We start from the raw sequence: 20,461 nt of genomic DNA, 5'->3' as shown, positions 1-20,461 counted from the left end.
GTAATGCTCAACGAGAACTGGTGTCACGGTTGGCCAGATTACAAGATGTAGTAGTGAGGCAGGCCGATAAAGGCGGAGCCATAGTGCTATTGAACCATGAGGATTATGTGGGGGAATGCCAGCGTTTACTGAGTGATGGCACGAGTTATCATTCCATACCTTCTGATCCATCTATTTCTATGATGGAGATCATAGAATCCAAAGTACAGAGCGCATATGAAGCAGAAATGATTAGTAAACAGGAATGTGATTACCTCATTAGAAAACAAGGACGTGTACCTGTTTTTTATATTCTACCTAAGGTGCACAAGAGCCTTACTAATCCCCCAGGCAGACCAATTGTCTCTGGAGTCAACTCCATCCTTGAACCCTTGTCCAAATTTGTTGACTTCTATTTAAGACCATTTGTGGTCAAAATGGATAGTTATCTAAGAGATACTTCGGATGCTATCAAAAAAATTGAAAATTTACCTTTCACTTCAGGCCAGTTCTTATTGATCAGTCTGGACATACAATCCTTGTATACAGTTATTCCTCAAAGGGCCACTTTAGAGGTTATAGAAGAAACTCTACGAGAGAGGGTAGATGGTCATCCTGTCAGTAATGCCTTCATTATGTGGTGTGCGGAATTTGCTTTGACTCGTAATTTCTTTCAGTTTCAAGGAGCATTCTTTGAACAAATTGAGGGCACAGCCATGGGTGCTGCCATGGCACCTAATCTTGCTAATTTATATGTGGAATTTTTTGAAAAAATGGTCATTTATCCAGTCACCAACCCGTACAGGAAACATCTTTTGAAGTGGCTTCGGTATATAGATGACATTTTTATACTATGGGAAGGAACAGCTGTAGAGGCAGAGCTCTTTGTCGAGTGGTTAAATGTACAGAACCCTTTCTTAAGATTCACTAAAGAGATCAATGCACAAGAAATTAACTTCCTAGATATCACCATATTTCACTATGAAGGCTACCTTAAAGTTAAACCTTACAACAAGAGAACTGACAAAAATGCTCTTCTCCATTTCTCCAGCCACCATGCTAATCATATCAAGGCGAATCTGCCCTTCGGGCAGTTTTTGAGGCTAAAGAGAAACAGTAGTTTGGGGCAGGATTATAAAGAAAGTGCAGCTCTGTTGTCAAGAAAATTGTGTAATAAAGGCTATCCTGCGAAGCTGGTAAAGAGGTCTTGCAAAAGAGCTTCTAACAATAATCGAGAGGCCTTACTAGAGAAAAGACAAAGAGATGACAAAGGGGATCGGATTGTATTTGTCAATACGTTTTCGAATTTGTCATATAAAATCAAAGGCATTATTAATAAGACATGGAAAAAAGTGTACAATGCTGAATCGACTCCACCTCCATTGGTGGCTTTTAGGAAAAGCCAAAACATCAGACAGATGCTCATTAGGAATGATATATCCATCAAACAACCATTAGCACCCAGGCAAACCACGTTATGGGGCCTTCCGCCTGTTAAGGGACATTTTCCCTGTGGAAAATGTGTGATGTGTGCCACGACGAAGGAAACAAAATATATTATGTTGAATCCTGATATTAAGTGGGTTCTTAATGAAATGACCAATTGTAACACGGGAAATGTTGTCTATTTAATTACGTGTCCTTGCGGATTACAATATGTAGGCAAAACCAACAGGAAATGTCGTATCCGCATGATAGAACATCGCAGTTGCATAAAAAACCGAGTACTGCTAGCCCCGATGGTTAAACATTTTGTGCAGATGAAACATTCTCACGAGGATTTCAGCTGGGTGATCTTAAAGAAAATTTATGGCAAAAATAAATCAGAAATAGATGATAAACTCATCCTATTCGAACAAAAAATGATTTACAGGTGCCAAAGTCATATCATTGGTCTTAATGAAGAAATTGACTGGCTGCATACTCAGAGATAAATGGACATGGGGTGGTGGTACATCCCTATGGAGATATAGATATATCTGATGGGTCATTAGTGAGAAATATGAAGAATTAGTAAGATGCACTATGAATAGAAATGGGTTTTTCAAAAATGACACTGGTTTAGACTTTGAAAATATAATGTGATGAGTCGGATATGGTTCAGGTATTGTAATGTATTTTTGTAATGTGTTGCATGGTTTACTTCATATAGTGTGGGTAACTTTGATTACCTACAAACTATTACATTTAGAACTTGGTCTAATAATGGTCCCCTGGTTATGTTATAACCTCAGGTTTTTTTAACCTGTCGAGCGGATTAGACTTTCTCCAACATGGAATTCTGTGTAAATTGTAATTGTGGTCACTAATTGGCCTACCATGATAGGTGTATGTGAGTTGGTTTATTGCACTTACGAGAGCAGTGGGTTAGCAGCCGAACCGCTGCGCTTACTGGAATCTATTTTTGGGTTTCCGGAGCTACATTGGGTGAAATTCCCGTCCTTATTTAAGGTAACAACTATTGATATTGAATACATTGTAGTTTAGAGATATCGGTCAATTACCCATGATCGAGTAAATCTGTTTACTATGTTTATGAAATAAAGAAGGTTAGTCCCTCGTTTATGTCTCAGCAATAGGATGCGCGACGTTCCATGAAACAAAGAAGGTTAGTCCTTCGTTTGTGTCTCAGCATTTGTGAACTTGAACTGCTTCTCATTACGAAAACATGGGGTTAGCAGCCGAACCGCCGCACTGACTGGAATCTATTCCTGGTTGCCGGAGCTACATTGGGTGAATTTTCCGTCCTCAATTAAGGTTACAACTATTGATATTGAGTACATTGTACTGTAGACGTTACTAATTGGGTATGAAATGATGGGCCATCGTTTTACACGAGCATTTATTTGGATTTTTTTCTAATGGTTGATATTAAGTAAACTACATTGTATTGGGCATAGCGCGTTACAAAAATACATGTGATATTTTTTAGCTAGAACATTGATCCGGTTTCTTCTGTTGTAGGTTACAATTTTTTGGACAATTTACCAGCGACGAAGAATATGTAAACAATCTCTTCATCCACGCAGGAGTATTGGCATGGCGTAATAGGTATATATGCATATATTGTTTTAAATTAGTGATAGTGCTATGGTGAAGGTTGTAGTTTTAAGCACTATAGGGTTGTTATGGAAGGTATGACCACATTGAATGATAGGGATACACGTGGGGGCACCACTTAGATGGGCAGGTTTATCGAAGCTCTACATAGTTTCTGCGGTCACGTGAATTTGTGATGAAGTGAGGGAGTAGTGGTTGTGTTGTTCACACCACTGTTTGTTTGTTGTTCCTTTCTCAGCTGAAATCAGGTTCCTGGTTACCAAAGAACCATTTAGAGAACATTATCAGACTTATTTAAAGAGGTCGGAGGGTATTCGGGTGCACTGTGGCACACCTACACTGCAGTAATCCTACTTGTGAGGTATGTAGTGACCATTTGGTTCAATTGATCTTACCAGTACATAGGTGCATATTTTAATGTTACTGGAATATAGTTAGCATTATGGAGCTGACTTATGTATTTGTGATGATGTTGATCTGTAGTGATACCCTATTTTTCTTTGTGTATTGAATAATTATAGGAGTACGGTTTGAAGAGTACTGTTGGGGCCCTGGATTACATGGTGGAGAAAAAATTGAAAAGTGTTCTTCCCCTGAAGAAGGTTCATGCATTTAGCGCCACGAGGAACTGAAACATGTCGGGACTGTTTATTCTGAGTTAATAACACTCAGTGATTGGAAATGTTTAAATCATTATATAAATTTTATATGTTGATATGTTGATGTATTGTATTGTCATGTTATAGGAATGGATGTGAGTGAAACTAGTAATTTGTATTGTAGATGTATCCACTGTGTGTTGTGTTGTGGGGTCCATTTTACTGAAAATTCTGTTTTAGAGTTAGTTTTATAAAAGAATAAGTTGGGTTGTGATTCAACCTATTAAAATAAACTATTTTTGATATTATAAAAAAACAAATAAGTACTAGGTCTATTTTTTCAAGACTATTGGTATAAAGAGGGTCTTTCAGCATCACATGATATGTAAAGATCAGTGTTGAGTGTGGAATGTATTTTCTGTCTCCTTTATATGATGAAAATGTTGGTTATCCCCTAACCGTGAGAGAGAGGGCATGTTAAAATAAGGGGAACGGTAGACCTTTGTAAAGATAGATCCTATTTCCCACTACCATTTCAACGTAGGGACCTTTCTGACTAACGGCAATAGGTGTAGGTTCCAAACCCTGCTTCGGGCAATCCTAACGAAAGAAAATATCATCAAAAGGAAGCTCTTCAGATAGATATGCAGCAGAAGGATGATCAAATATGTTTCTAGTATCCACACTCGAAGTCTGATTATCCTGTGAAAAAGGTTGTTGGGGATCCTGCGAAAACTGGCCTCTACCAGAGCCCCCTAAACCCGGGCGACCTCTGGATCGTCTACCCATATCCCCAAATGTGTTATTCGACCTCTGTCAAAGGACAGGGCATTGTGCACGCCAATGACCCTCCTGGCGACAATAGGCACACTGGTTAATATTCACAGGACCCAAGGGCACATTCCCTTGTGGAACATACTGACCTCTAATCTGTGAACTACGTCCTCTGGGGCCGCTAGCCATTTGCTGTAACAATACTTTAGTCTTCAAATCACCTTTTCTCTTCTCAACTCTATCTTTTTCATTATTGACACGGTTCTCGTAGGTTGAGCCATGTGCAGTACTTCTGATTGGGATTTCGCCTGCCAAGCGCTCTCAGAAGACATAATTTGTGACTGGATGTCAGGCAGCAATCCACGTACAAATTTGTCCACAAATAATCTTTTCCTAGACTCTGTGCCTAAGTCTTGTCCACTGAAATCCGAGAATACCTGTTCGAACCGATTAAAGAACTCGGTAGCACCCTCAGATTTTCCTTGGACACAGGCCGTAAGCTTGTCCCAAATAATTCTCTTTTCGGTGATTATAGTTTTCAGTTTTGCAATGATTCTGTCAGGCAAAGTTAGTATCACCTGAGGTGGTCTCTCACCAGCTGGCCTTTCCCCATCAAGCCTAACTATGTTAGCCCATGTATCTCGCAACCCTGGTACATTGTCTATAGTTCTAACTTGTTTCCACAAATCTACAAGCAGGAGTACAGGGAATAGCAAATCAATGTCGCCTAGGGTAAACACTGAGGACTGCAAAACGGACTCTATCTCTTTATAGAACCCTGTCAGATTTTTCCTAATGTCAGGAATAGTTTGTCTAATAGTATTCACTTCCTGTCGTGAAAACGGGACGTGAACAAATTGCGATACATAATGTGCAGGAATGTCCACAGCAGGTGTACCTGCTGCAGCATTAGCAGGAATCTCACCCTTTGGGACAAATGTCGGAGGAACCTCTCTCATAGGCAACTGAGATGTAGGCAACTCTGAACGCTTACTAAGCAACAGAGCTAAGTCGAGCGCTAAAGCAGTTGAAGCTCTCTTATAAATGCTCAGTAACTCTGTGGGACAACTAACCTTTCTCTTTAAACATTCATCCTGCAGGTACTCTACCATTACCTGTATCACTTTTCTCCGCATTTCTAGCGTATATTGACTGTATGTGTCATATACCTCAACTGGAGTTATCGATATGTCTGAAATCCATCTAATCGCATCTTTTGTACAAATTCGTGCCTCCTCAGATGTCGATTTACGACACGGAAGAAATCGTTTCTGTACATACATACTTTCTTCTTCGTCATCCTCATTCCGTAACCTTTCCAACTCTTTTCTATACTCAAATATCCTCTCAACATGCTCATGTACCTTCTCCACAGTGTCTCTTGAAAACGCTAAAGTATTCAGGTCCCTCAACCCTTGTGGGAGGTCTGCATTATTTAATTTACCCCACATTACACATAAATGAATCGCTAAACCTTCAATGAAAACATTTTTCTCAGGAAAATGATCCATATTAGAAAGTGTGGCAAGAACATTAGCTCGATCATCTCTCTCCATACAATGCTTAGCCCATGCAAACAAATCCTGTTTCTTTTCTGTAGGAACAGTATTACGAGTAACAATCCTCGACCCCGCACCCTGATCAACTACAAGTGGTACAGAACTACTTGGAAGAGAGGGTGCAGGCAAATTCAATGGAGGTACTATTACTGGTGCAATGGGAAGAGGCAGAGGAGCAGGTGGAGGAACAACAACCGGAGGAATAGGAACAACAGGTTGAGCAGGAAGAGCAGGAATAACAGCAGGAAGAGGTACAGCAGGAGGCAGAGGAACATACGGAGGTGGTGCAGAGGCACCAGGCCTTCGTTCATTTAACAATTTGTCAATAAACTCATCAGAAACATGAAGATCTTTAGAAGGATAGATTTTCTGAATACCGAGTGAGAAAGCCCTGTCCATATTCCTAACCGACTCAGACTGTTTGTCCTAATCATATAACAGCGCCTTTTCAGCATTTGTTTTATGACGGCGCACATGTTTTTCCCTACTTTTAAGCTGCTGCAACGCTTCTCTTTTCCAATTTTGCAAAACATCAAATACTGCAGGTCTGGCCTTCTTTTTTAACAAGACTGACTCTAAATATTCAATACGAGGGCTCTCAAAACTACCATTGACTGGCCAATGAAGTTCGGAGGCATGTCTGGTTTGTCCGTGCCAAATTTTATTAAATACTACACTTCCAATGCCATGCTTACAGTACATAGTACATGCCGGTGACCCCTCCTGTGGTGCCGGATGGCTGAATTCCAAAGATTGTCTATCGCTGCGGAATAATGCCCTAAAGCAGCTAGACAATTTCCCAGGCATTTCTCAAATACTCTGTGTTACCCGGTCAATAATTGTGTCTGCAGATACAATGCGCCAAATTCAAATTGTCAGGGTTGAATTAAGAGTCGGGTAACGACTCACCTGACCAAACCTAAGGAGGACCGATCGGTTTACAAAGGTCTTACCTAACGAATTTTACCTTGTGTATGGTGATTTCGGCAAATCTGCCCACCTCAAAAAATTGACGCTCGTCAAGATGCCGTCTCAGACCACATGGCTATCGTCCAGGGAACGGGTTGTGCAGCGCTGTTGAGGTGTCGCGTCTCGTTCAGTCGGGCCTGTTATGTCACACCGTCCGATCCCGGTCCAATAGCGTGCGTCAACCTTTAATAATCCGGCATCAATCTTGATGGTCCCTTTTCCGGGTGCCAACTGTGAAAACAAGGAAATAATATGAGGCAGGGTAACCAAAAAGGAAACACACCAAACACAGGTTACAAAGGAACATACAAAGCACTCACTTTATTTTATACTGAATCCAGTTACAAAAGAACAAAACAAAATTCAGATAGCTATTAACCCTCAGTACAACACAGCGAACTCCGGCGTGGTTCGGTGTGCTCAGTGACTGCAAATATTCATTGAAACAGTCAGGCTTTTATACATTTCTCCAGCCCGTTGTCCAGCCTTTCTGCAGGTTAACCATTCCATAAATAAGTTACTTCTCTAGGGTCCCTTGCCAGGTCAAATCTAGTTCATCTTAGGTTTATACATTAACAAGAAAAAATGGTAATAATGTATGCTCTAGGCCTAACATTACAATGTGGGACTTAATTTATACAATATAGTTAAGCAGGTGTTTTCATTCAATTATAGATCAGTTTCGGTGATACAGGTAATCCATTGCACACAGGTCAGCAGAAGGACAAGGTCTCAGCTCATGACCCTAACAAGTGGCCTGCAGGCAAGTTATACATTAGCTGTACAGAGGTCATGACAATCGAGTTCTGTTCTGAATAACATAGGCTACCATTTTAGCTCACATGGTGACTTTATAGAGCAAGAAAACCTAAAATGGCGTCTTGACCCAAAATGACAGTTTACATGGTTTCTAAGGTCAGGACCTTGCAATGCGAATTTATTCACATGTAGCAGCTTGGCGTAGGCCAATATACATATATTCATAGCAATAGGAGGCACGATATAATTTCTAGTTTGACACTTTGGGCCTCATTACGACCCTGGCGGAAAGGGGTTTGCGGCAGCGTTAGCTGCGCCAACCCCTTTCCGCCAATTACGAGTTCCCTTTCCGCCATGGCGGTTTTTACACCTGCTTTTAGCGGGTGTAAAAAACCATGGCGGTAAGGGAACTTGGTGTTAATTATGCCACCGTAATTTACGGTGGCGTAATTAACGCCTTCCCCACTCCCATTATGCCCTATGGGGCAAAAATGGGAATGGGGAAGGGTAAATGGGGATTGGGGATTTACCGCCCCGCCAAGGTCGGAATGGGGCGGTAAATCCCCTTACCGCCATGGCGTAAACGTAGTTAGCGCCATGGCGGTAAAGTCACGGCCCTGGCGGTAACTTACCGCCAGGGTCGTAATGAGGCCCTTTGTCCAAGATTTTTAGTAGAAAGGGAACGGTCATGATGGGTCTGTAATTCCCTGGGATAGAGGGGTCAAGATAAGGTTTCTTAAGGAGAGGGCTTACCCAGGCTTCCCTAAGGCTAGTTGGAACATGGTCCGACTGGAAGAAGGCATAAGGGGGGCAAGAGCAGTGGCGCAATCCTTGATGAGCTGGGCCGGGCAAACATCCCCCTTGCAATTGGATGGTTTGATTGCATCGAGAAGGGCGATGACTTCTGGTTCGCTCATGTCCTTGAATTCAAAGGGTGGATATTCATTCTCAGCAGTGTTGTAATTTGAACCTAATATTCCTCCCTTCCCCATATTCATTCTCCCATCAGATAACTCAGTCGAGGGGATGTACTGTGGATGTGGTCGTAGCATTTAGAAGGCTGGCAGTGGCATTCATTTGCATTGGCAATCAGCAGGCAGAGCAAAGATAATGGCCAGCAACCACAGTGAAACTGCGCATCACCAGCCATTAAACTGGATGGCACTCATGGTGATATTGGGTGGAAAATTAACAGCCAACATTTTGAGCTCTGCACTTATTTGTTTACAAATTATGCACTGTCAGCACTAAAGTGTTTTCAGAAGAAAATTGCCAAAAAATCATATGCCATGATTTAGCATGATGTGTGAAATACGTGTTGGCGGGTTTGCGATACTGTTGAATAACAATATACATTTTGACAGGATAACTATTTTCCATAATAATAACTTGCAATATGGTTCCATGACTTGGCCCAGAAGTACGTTCCTGCACAGGCATTTACCACGCCTCATTTAGCGTGAGACCCCTCCCTCCACTGCCCACTTTCCATGCTCCCAGACATCACATGGAATGGGGTAGTGAGTGGTCCCTAGATCCCCTCTGCTCCTCCCCGCCTTGTGTATCGGGGGTTTCTCCTTCACCTGCTGAACCACCCACCCTCCAATCTCCACCACCACGTACCTCCCTTGGCACTTTCATTTGCCGCATTCTCTCCGGTGCCGCCTGGATGACACCTGCAAACACTCGCCCCACCGCGCACAGACATACAAGTGCACAGATACACGCAAGCACACACATAGTCCTTACACTTCTCTACTGTGCAACAATTGCTGCACAGTAAAGACATGCCACCCTGAATATCTGAAAACATGATGGAGCTTGTTTTTTGTAACTTTATTTAAGATCCGGGTTCACTTTAGGTAGTGGCAACTACCCAGCCTGCACTGACCAAACCTCCCCTGGTGGTCCTACTGGATTAATTGATTCTATAGTAATAAACATACTAATATGAGTAGGCCTGGATCAGGAATAAATCAGGTTCTCCTTGGATCACAGTACACAAGCCAGCACATTATTTCTCGTGAGGGAAGAGAGGTATTCCGCGACAAGGCCCGTTATTGCGGGCTTTCTTCTTTTTCATGTCAACCCTCTGCACTTTCAATAATGACCATAATCTGGAAATACTGCCAAAAAGAATTACTATTACCGCATGTAGAAATCATAATGTAATACATATTGCTACACGCTCTATTGCAGCCTGCAGTAATGTCACATTGCTAATGCTTTTATGTTAGGTACTCATTGCCACACAAAAGCTGGGGAATTGTAGAGTTTCTGAAAGGAAACTCAGAATTTGGCAGAGTGATACATAATGCAGAATTCAAAAATGCTGCATGTTTTCCCATTACCTCCAGATTATGATATCCATTGGCTGAACAGCCTTACTCGGAAAAGGGCAATGAGTGAGACTGCAGATGCAGATGCACTTTATCTTTTTGGTGCCTTTTCCCCCTCTTTCTACCTCTTACCTTTCATACACATCCGTTTTTGATACTGCCATTCTGTACATATTGACCAACTGTAATATTATAAGTTTTGGTCCCACCTACTGCACTTTACAGAGACAACCAGATTATTAGTTCAAGAAAAACTTTTAGATTTGAGAGACAGAGGGGGGCCAGCTGCACTTATCAACTTGGACTTGTCAGCAGCCTTTGGTGCCATCGCTTATGGTATCCTAATGGAGTGCCTCAAATCAGTCATTCATGTCAGATTGGCTTGAGTCCTACTTGAAGAATAGGAAGCAGGGATTTCAACTGGGGTCTTTTCTGGCCTTCAGCAGTGAAATGCCACGTGGTGTTCATGGGACCTCTGCTCTATCGACTTTTCTTTTTAATGTACAAATGCATCCTCTGGTCCAAGTGGTGGAGAAATGGGACCTGTGTGTCAACTGTATGCAAATGACACTCAGGCCCTGGGCGACAGTCACGGGGCATCAAACCTTGTCTGAGGGTTGAGGGTTGCTTGGGCATGCTGCAGCCTTGGCTGCAAGATAACTCACTGCGTTTAAAAGGGGATAAGACTGAGGTGATGCCAATTGGCTGCCCTGCGAGCTCTCCCCTCTTCCAGTGGCCTACCAATCCTAGGGTTTCACCATTACCTTAGAAGTGGTCAGGAACCTGGGGGTCCTGGTTGCCCGCCAAGAGTCTTTTGCCCTGTAGGTAGATAGGGTTGCTAAAAGTGTGCATTATCATCTTTTAAATATCAGTAGATGCCTTATGTTGCTGGATAGGAAACATCGCAGGATTCTAGTTTTAAGCAGAGACTCACAGAATGTAATCCTATATTTCTCTCTGTCTAGCTGTCCATAGGAAATCTCTAGGTAAGCTTCAAGCAATCCAAAATCAAGCTGGGTCATTTCTTGATTGAAAAAATGTGATCACATCACTCAAGTTCGTCGCTCTGTGGATTATCTGACTATTGAAGATCAAATTCAAGCTTGGGTTCTTCATCAGATTTTGGAAAAGGCTTAGTGGTGATGCCCGAGTATTTTTCCAATATGGCTCAGCCATACTTTCCTAGATCAAGCGCAATAGACTTGCTTGTGGCGAGAAAACGTACAGCAGTAAAACAACACTTCTTATGGGCTGTTGCCTTTGTACTCAACGTCTAATTTCTATAGGAAGATGTCCTCCGTTTCTGTCTTTTAAGTCTAGCCCTAAAACAGCCTTTTCTTCCTTGTTATGTTTCTTAAAGCAAAGGTTTAAATGCTGTTAGATTTTGATTGATGAATGTTGCCTATTTTTTAACTGTTATATGGGATTTTGGATGCCATGTCTTAAGAGAGTCTTGAAACATGTTTGGTGCTGCTGACACGTTTGTGCTTAATACATATTTATATCAGTGCCACTACAACTAGTACTACTGCGACTCAATTACATCAGTGTCCTTCCATTTGTCAAGACGATGTTTCTCCTATTGTTTTAAATCCTTTTCTTTAATCTGTCTTTGGGCAAATGGATATGGTCAAAAGTGTTTAATAAACTCATATCAGATTTAATCAATTCAGGAAATGTGTGATCTAACCACAGATGGCCCAGTCACATCATGTTTCAAATAGAGGAGGGACTTGCAGCACATTGTCACCAAAAGCAGACTCTTTACCGTAGGGTTGTCCAACTCCAGGCCTCAAGGGTTGGATCCAGGTCAGATTCCCACAATAACTCTCATTAATATTCATGAGAAGAATTTGCATACAATCATTCTAAATGCATGCAAATTCTGTCTCATCAATATTAACGAAGGCTATCCTGAAAACCTGTCAGGTTTCCGGCCCTTGAGACCTGTATTTGGACATCCCAACGCTCTTTACCGTTTCAAAAGCTCAATAGTTTACAACTTCAAAAACAAAAAATATATGAGATGAAGATGAAAAAATATTTATGTCATTAAAGTACAGACACTTGAAAGGTATCAGCTAATTCCCCAAACTCAAAGGGCGTAATGAGTCTAGCTGTATAGAAGTCAGTGGGCTGCAAGAACCACAGTGGTGTGCATGTCTTGCCAGTGCCATGACGTTTCGCAAGAACATAGACCAATTCCTGGATGTTATATGAGAATACTTCCAACAAGCATACAAACACTAATAAGGGAGTGGTGGTTGGTGAATTCTCTGTATAACTTGTATTACAGGCTTCAAATTATGCACAATCCATGCTGAGAATTCCAATTGAAGGTCATTCAGAAATGCAAATTCCAGTGGCGACTCATTATGCGTATGGCTGCAATGAGTATGACGGAAACAGTCATTCTGAATGCATCTTGTTTTTAAAATCCCCCTGATTATTAGTTGAGATCGCAAAAAATATTTTCTGCACGTGGTGCAAAGAAACTACTTAATGGGGTATGTATTGGTTATTTGCGGTTATTTGTGCTACCGAATCCAGGGGCATGCCCTAATACGTTGCAGAACAACATTTGGGGGTGGGCCTAGTAAGTGTTTGTTGACTTTTAGAAGTCTGCTGGTACCTTAACGGGACCCAGGGCTTTCTTAGATTTCTGGCTACCAAGAGCGGTACATACTTGAACCAGGGACAGACTTAGTGGAACATAGTCATCCTCGGCACTTGCTATGTCTGCACAATCTGGGTCAGAGAATGCCCTATGTTACGCATATAATGCTTCTGCATATAATGCAGTAAAGTGTGATTACCAGGGTGATTCCACAATATTGCACTGAATTTGCATCGAAACATCCTCACTTCCTGTCCCTATTAGACTCCAGAAACTTTTTGAGTCCTTTTCTTTTATGGACTTGAAGAGGGCATCCCATGTTGGTCTTATATACTCATTTGTATTTGTATTTATTTTATTTGTATAGCGCTCCTGGCCCGAGGGCATCCGGGCGCATATCTTAGAACAACAAAGGTACAGATAGGACAGTGGTTACAGTTACATTGGAATTCAAGGCATTATTCATGAGTGTAGTGCCTAGAGCGAAGTACACAGTAAGCAGGATAAATAAAGTACATAACAGGTGAAATAAACAGGTAGTTACTGGAAATGTGGAAGGTGGATACAGTTGGAATTATTGTATCAAAGGCAAATTGTGTAATACATCGATGTCAAGGAGTAAGAAGAAGAATGTTCTGTAAAGGGGCAAGTGGCAGTTAGTCAAGTGTGGAGGATAGCCATAGCTTAGCTTTTTGTTTGAATAGAGTTGGAGAAGATAAGGATCTAATGGTTAGAGGAAGTGAGTTCCATAGTTTAGAGGCTAGAACTGGGAAACGTACACCCCCTCATCCTTCTTGTCTTTTAGCACTTTCTTCTAGAGGGCTTGGGCTTCCCGTACAACACCATTGTCAACACGAGAAAACTCTTTAATACTTTTGAATACATTCTCCTTGGCCTTCCTGCAATCACTATGAAACCACTGATTAACCTTTGTCACATATTTATGATTTCAACTAGAGCTAGCTTGAAGAAGGGTCTCAGTCCATCTGTAAGAGTGGAATACGCTGCGATCATATGCAATGGGGGGGGGGCACCATTGCCTTGAAGTGCATCTTCCAATATTGGAAGGATAGAATCATAAATATAGGGCAATTTTCCTGCAGTGTTAATTTTTGCCCATTTAACTACCCTTCTCGCACTTCCAGATACCCTTCTGGCCGTATTATCAGTCTCACATCTACCCTCCATCAGCTCAAATGTCTGTGGGGCAACACTTAGCGCCAAGGGCTGATGATCGCTTTCCACTCTATTGAGGACTTCAAAAGTCTTGATTTGATTCCATAGTTCCAGGGTGACCAGAATGCAATCAATTAACAAAGCCACACGCTGTTTAAAACATATTATTTGCTGGAGTCTCCCCCAAATCTACCATTACATGCCCTTATGCACAGGGACATAAAAATACTACCTACCTCAAAAGCATTATTTTTGGGATGTCTGGGGCTTGCAGTACAAAGGACTTCTACATTCCAGAGTCTTTCCTCATCCTGACATAGATCCTCAGTCAGGGGCAATGGCTCGAACTGGTGGCTAAGGTCACCCATAACAAACATCCTAGGATTGGATGGGTGCAGCTCCCTCCAATTATTGACCCTATTCTTGAGTAAGTCGTAAAATTGCAGCTCTTCATTTGCTGTACAAATTCTGCTGTACAAGTTTATTAACAACGCTTCAGTGCTGTCTCTTAAGGTTAGATGAAGGTTTAACAAATCATTGCTATATTTGTTGATCTGAGAGGCAGCAATACCCAGGGATGCTTGAATCCAAACTAACTCCCTTACCCCCCACACCCTCCGCTGGATCTCCCTTTCCTCCCCTCCACTGACTGGACCTCAAAAGTGGAAAAGCCTTGATGATGAGGGGCCTTGCTGGTCCAGGTTTCTTATAAGCAAATCATCTCACAACCTCTGACAAAGTCCAACCATTGATCATCCCCTAATTTCCTAACTAACCCTGCAATGTTCCATGACAAGATATGCACCAGGATTGTACCTTTTTACCATCAATAAAGGTCTGAGAGGACCAAAAGCTCTAAAAATGCTACCACCAAAGGTTCAAACACCAAATATTCGAACCTTTGGTGCTAGCATTGCAGGTACGTAAAAAAATAAAAGACTGCGGGCGCTGTGGGGGTTTCCCCCGCAACACCCCCGCAGCACACCCACAAAAAAAAAGAATAAAGAAAATAAACGGGAGCTGCGGGGGTGTCCCCTTTAACACCCTGCTCACCATACTTCACAATATAGTGAGCGGGGATTACGGGGGAAACTCCTGCAGCCCCCATAGTATGTACGTGCGTTCACATGAGACAGGTGCAAACTTTTGGTAGTTTGCACGTTTCTCACTTAGATCCCTGACTCCCCTGTATTAGCCAAGTCACCTTCTTGAATGTCCAAGGTTCGATCGTGGTGGAGTCTATGTCATACAGCATCCCTTCCTTATCCCTGGCTTACGAGATTGGACCTATTCCCATTACTTCCTGTTCCTACTGAAGTTGTTTCTTTTGGGTTAGTGTTAACCCCACTGATTCGTGCCTTATTGCTGACATCCATGGGTGCAGCATTCGAGATGTATTGGGTGTTTGTGGTTATAGCCACAGTTTCTGAGTGTACACTTGAGGATTCCCTCTACGCATGAAGTGGTATACCGGCTAGGCCTCTGTTAGATACCATGCCCCTTGCGATATACCACTCAGTAGTCATAGACTTGACCAGTTGTTAAGGTAAAGGGAAAGTGATGGATATCTCGAGAGAAGGAGGCGCTAGAAATCTTTGTTGCATTGTCAGCAGACCATCAAGAAGGTGCCTTTTTCTTAATTCTACCTTAATTCTACCTGGATGTAATCTTTATTCTGTCTAAGAGGACAAGAATAACAGAAACACTTAATTACATTGCACCTTATAATTGAGCAACATCCTCTCTTATGTCTGAGCCAGTGTATAGTTTTGTTCACAAGGGAATCAGCTGATTCAAAATTGTCTTGTGACCATTTTGGAACATTAACCAGGTAGACCACATTTACAGGCTTGACTGGTGCGATAGAACATGTTAACTGCGAGACTTTTGTGGGCACTGGCAACACATTTGAACTAACATGCACTTTTTTTGGTATCTAGCAGTAGGTTGTTTCTTGCAAACTGGACAAACCATTATCTAATCTGGGAATGACTGATACTCCAGAATAGATCCGGATAGATTGGGATAACAAACAAATTATAAACCTCCTTTTCCAATTTTGGTAACCTGGATGGAGCAGCAGGCTTTTCTTCGAAAGGTTGTGGATCGCTGGTTAGTTAAAACACAGCAAAAATACAATTATTCCCCAATGATAAAAGGGACTGTGCAGTCAGGATTGTATCATAATTATCTACTTTATTCATCACAACAGCCAGTCCAACAACACTACGAAATATAACCCACCCTGTAAGGGAATGCAGAGGACAGACAGTTTCTTTTTTTAATATAACAATTTATTGATTTTGTAGTCATAAACCATAACAAACATTCACTTGGACATCACATATTGGTAATATTATCACTTTGGCCTCCCGAACCCCCATTAACGAATCATCTCCTGACCCATTATTCAAGATATATAACACAGAATAGTTCTCAATTCCCCTCTTCCCGTTTGTACCAAATCTTTCTTGCCTTTTCAGGGCACCCTCTTGCCGTAAATATAGATTGTTCCATAGCCATGCATATGTCTACATCAGCAACCCATTTTGCAAAAAGAAGGCACTCATGGGAACCCTCACAGCATAGCAATATTACGCTCAATCAGTCCTGTTGTTGTGTAGAAAGAGCCTCTCATAGCGAGTAGTAAGTCCTTCCTCTCCAATTCCTAACAATAGCATCTTGGGATCCATTGGTGCCTCTCACCCCAACACTCCCGCCAGTTTATCACAGCATTGCTGCCAGAAGCGCCGGACCAGAGGGCATTCCCATAGGATATGGATGAACGTGCCCTCACCCCGTGACAGGGTAGGCAGTTTGGGCTAGTAGCTTGATTCCATCGATACAATGCAACTCTAGGATAGTACACTCTATGTAAGATTTTAAGTTGTATCAGACAGAGTCTAGAGAAGATTGCAATCTCATGTGGATACATCATTGCCAATATCCAGTCCTCTGGTTCAATGGTCCCCACATCCACTTCCCAATATGCACCTCAGTTCTTCAAAAGTGGTTACAATTCCCTCTGTGAGCATGTCACCAATCGTCACAACCCATTTCGACCAGACCGCAGTTTGTTTATTTCTGGCAAATTACCATTCGTCCATAAGCGTTGTACCAGGGTCACATTTTTATTCCAACCCATATGCTTGTGGGCTTCCCTCCATGTTAGTGCAGTGTGTATTGCCATCATCCGGGGGGGACCTACCGAGGGGTTGGCATGGATTAATGAGTGGTGACATATCCTGTAGCCCCATGACCTTAGCTCGAACGTGTGGTAGGCCCCGGTCGCCATGAAGCACATCGTTGACGTCCATCATTTGACTCACCCAATAGTATGATTGAAGGTGTGGTAGCCCTATACCACCCCCCTCCCAGATAGAGCGTTGTGGTGTATGAAGAGGAATTCATGGATATCCCCCCCCCCCCCACAGGAGACCTCTCAGAATACCCTCTATTTTGAGAAACTCCAGGTCGGCGATTCGCAGAGAGCCTTTGCATGACATATAAAAAGCATGGCAGTGCAAGCATTTTGAAAAGGGCCGCTCTACCCAATAGGGTCAATGAAAGCACTGTCCATTGCGTGACATTGGTAGCAAATCGTTCAGTGACTGAGTATAGGTTGTAGGTATGATATTCAGAAAGATCCATTGCTATCTGAATCCCCAAGTAGCGGAAATGATCATATTCAATACGCTATGGGCAGCATGGGGGAGTGTATGATCAGCTCCTTTAATCGGGAAGGAGATGGATTTGTTCCAGTTCACTCGTAACCCTCGAAATGCACCATATTGCTCTAGTATTCGTTTCATGATTCGGACAGGAGCAGGCCGGATCGCTTAGATATATCAAGAGGTCATCAGCGTATTGTGATACCTTATCTTCTTCACCCTCAGGCATCGAAATCCCGCCCATGATTCAGTGTGACAGAGTAGTTCGGCAAGGGGTTCTATACCCATTGCAAATAACAACGGGGAACAGGGGCACCCTTGATGCATCCCTCTTCCCAACGGGAAGGTTTTGGAGGGCCACCCATTGACCCTAACTTCCGCCAGTGGAGACTCCTATAACAATTGGATCCAACCCAGAAAAGTCTCCCTGAATCCCATCCTTTGCATCATTTTCCAGAGACTCTCCCACATCACAGAATCGAAAGTTTTCTCGAAGTGAATGGCTTGTAGTGCAACTGGTTCTCGAAGGATAGGTGCTCTCTCCAGCATCAGATGTAATCTGCGAATGTTCATACGTGTCGACCTGTCTCATAAAGCCACATTGATCCGGGTGAATTAGAGAAGAGATCATAGCTTGCAGTCTGGCTGCAAGTTTCTTTGCAACAATTTTCATTTAGCTGTTAATCAATGAAATTGGTTTATAGGAGTTACAGAGTTCAGGACGTTTTTACTGGTTTGGGGATGAGCACAATATTAGCTTTACATAGATCAGGGGAAAGAATTCCCTGTTCCTTACAATGGAGGAACATTTTATGTAGGGGACTAGCTATTTTATCCCCTCCCAGCTTTTTCCATTTTTCGATGGGGAAGCCAGTTGGACTCTGTGTTTTACCAGAGTGTAATTGGGAAATGGCCATCGCAATTTCAGATTCTGTAATGTCTTTATCTAGATATGTTTTTTGAGTCTCGGATAGACAGGAGAGTGTAATACTATCAAGCACAGTACTATGTATTGGTGCGGTCGGGCTCTTGTATAGTGCAGCATAGTAATCTGTGAAAGCTTCGGCAAATTTCGTGGTCCATTTGCACCAGCCCGTTTGTGCAGTCCTTATTTTCCTAACGTGGCGGTGACCTTCATCCCGTTGTCCAAGCTAGGCCAGTATTTTGCCAGCCTTATCCTGGTTTCGTAAAAATGTGTGTGTGCATTTCCAAATGAGCCTGTTTGGCATTGTCTAGTGTAACATTTCTGAGGCGTTCTCTGGCCATCAGTAGGGACTGATGTGTTTTGGGCAACCCCATAAGTATATGTTTAGCCTCCGATTCAGTTGCTGCCTTTTCTGCATCTGTCACTTTTTGCAGGTGTGCCTTTTTTTAGCAGATATGCAGGAGAACATTTCTCCACAGAGTACCGTCTTATACGCCACCCATATCACTTCTAAGCTGTCTATGGTATTGTTATTGATTTCAAAGTAATCAGCCGTTTTATCCCGGATATGGTCAATGAACTCCGGAAAGCCAATATAGTAGTTATTTAATCGCCATGAGGGGGTCGGTGTGGGTCTATTCATCTTTATTTCTAACATTAGGGGGTGAGCGATCAGAGATTCCCTAAGGAAGCAGGTTCGTGGTGACCGCCCTGTGTGCATCTATTGTGGGGAGAAAAAAATAGTTCAGCCTTTATAGGGAGGCATGGACCCTGGAATGATTGGAATAGTTACGGTCCAGTGGGTGAAGTTCTCACCACACCTCACTTAGGCCAAGTGCAGAGGCAAAGGCCACCAGCTTTGTGCCTATTTTGGGATTCCTTTCACGCATATGTGTGCAATCTAATGCCATATCCATGACATCATTGTAATCACCACCGAGGACCCATAAGTCTGGTCGATGGCTTGTAATTATAGGTATTATGTCATCAAGTAGTTCTGCGGTGAGTGGCGGGGGGCATATCCTGCCAGTAATCCTATAGTTTATCCCCATATTGCACCTTGTAGCAGCACAAACCTACCTCTGGGGTCTTGTTCGACCAAGGATAGCATGAAGGGAAGCTGTCTGTGAAGTAAAATCAAGACTCCCCTAGAGCCCATTGAAAAGCCTGCATGATTTGCGGGGCGGTTGTTCATACTACGAAAGAGGGTGCATGCTGTACCAGCCAGGTGGGTCTCGGTGAGGCAGGCAATGTCAGGGGAGTGTCTATTGAGGACTTAGGTAACCAGGCTTTGCTTAATGCCTGAACCCACGCCGTTGACTTTCCATGTGAGGAATGTAAGAGAGCTTTTGTTATCCTTGGCCATTACGAGCCTGGAAATAGAGGGTGTGCCTGATTGACAGATGATATGCGGGGAGTATCATATTTGTATACACAGTGGTTTGGGTAAGTGAATGTATGGTGGATTCAGCCAAGCTAATATAGGAACACAAACAAAAACAACAGAACTCCCTTCCGACCCAATACTCCACCCCAACTCAAAGCATCTGACGCCCGAACATTTGTCGATAGCCAAAATAACCAGCCATCAGCATTGGAACAAGAACATATTACGCCCAAAAATGATCTGCAGCGTATTTGATGTATCCTGCCTCCTGCAGTATGTACCCTGGGTCAGTAATGCACAAGGAGCAGGAACCAGGCTGACCCAGGTAAGTGGAAAAGGAAACATGTTTATCTCTTCTTTTGTTCCATAGTACAGCTAGTAAAGCAGGAGAGATAGTCATAGGCCTCCACCCTGGTTCCCTGCCCAGCTCCAAGTTCTCAAATGTAACATGTGGAACTCTCAAGTCCCCCAACACTCCATGCTCCACAGAACATTCCACAAGCCTCAACACTCACACATGCAATCAACATTACATCCAGGATACCACACATTCCCCCCCTTTAAACAATCACAAGAAGATGCAACAACCTCACAACCATGCTAGGACTAACAACCAAAAATTACTACTACTCCTTCCACCCTGGCTT

This window comes from Ambystoma mexicanum, chromosome 5q (genome assembly GCF_040938575.1).
Source record: "Ambystoma mexicanum isolate Mex_15411 chromosome 5q, UKY_AmexF1_1, whole genome shotgun sequence".
Taxonomy (NCBI): Eukaryota; Metazoa; Chordata; class Amphibia; order Caudata; family Ambystomatidae; genus Ambystoma; species Ambystoma mexicanum.
This window is presented reverse-complemented; position numbering follows the sequence as displayed.